Genomic DNA, 837 nt, shown 5'->3' with positions numbered 1-837 from the left:
TTGGTGTATGCAGTATTGTGTGTACCCTAGCATGTATGAGTGGAAATGGAAAGAAGAGTCATGGTGGATCTAGGGATAAGGATTAGTTTGTTAGATGAGAAGTTGCTGGGAGAAACATACATGGGAATGGTCATAATTGGGGCAAATAAAATACAATAATAGCACGGATATGTGTAGGTTTGGGGAATAATAAACTAAAAAGAGGAAGTGAAGATATACACCCAGATGCTGTAAATGAAGTCAGCCTCTGGGCTTTAGGAGATGTAACAGTAAAAGGAATGGGTACTGGAAAAGGAGAGAGAGAGAGAGAGAGAGAGAGAGAGAGAGAGAGAGAGAGAGAGAGAGAGAGAGAGAGACCTCTTAAGAGTAAAGGGGTGAACAGACAGCAGGGGACGGTGTTGACTTGCTCCAATGACTCACAGTTCTGTATAGAAACATCTGCAGAGGAAGGAGGACAGCTGTGGATGTGGAGACAATGGATAGGCAGTAGAGTCACCGGCAGATGGGGAACAGCTGTACTGCCAAGGCGTGCTGGGCGAAGACCTGAGAGAACGGATCACTGGCCTGAAGGCTGTTCTCGTCTCTTTGGAGGATCCTCTGTCTTGTCTCCCTGGTTCTGGTCTGCAGAACAGGTCTAGTCCTCCTCTTGTGGGCTCTTGGTTCCCTGTGTGTGTGTAGTTTTCCACTATCCTGTGGGTTGTGGCTACTGCATCCCTACAGAACAGCGGGTGGCTGGGACACCAGTGCCTGGCATTGTTTAGAATTGGGGGTTGTTCTTGCAGGTTCACCTTTCCTTTGGGCACTGATGGTGACCCTGGCAATAGCCACTGGCACCTC

The sequence above is a fragment of the Mesocricetus auratus genome, unplaced genomic scaffold, assembly GCF_017639785.1.
Source record: "Mesocricetus auratus isolate SY011 unplaced genomic scaffold, BCM_Maur_2.0 Super-Scaffold_100026, whole genome shotgun sequence".
Taxonomy (NCBI): Eukaryota; Metazoa; Chordata; class Mammalia; order Rodentia; family Cricetidae; genus Mesocricetus; species Mesocricetus auratus.
Note: the sequence above shows the minus strand (reverse complement) of the source record.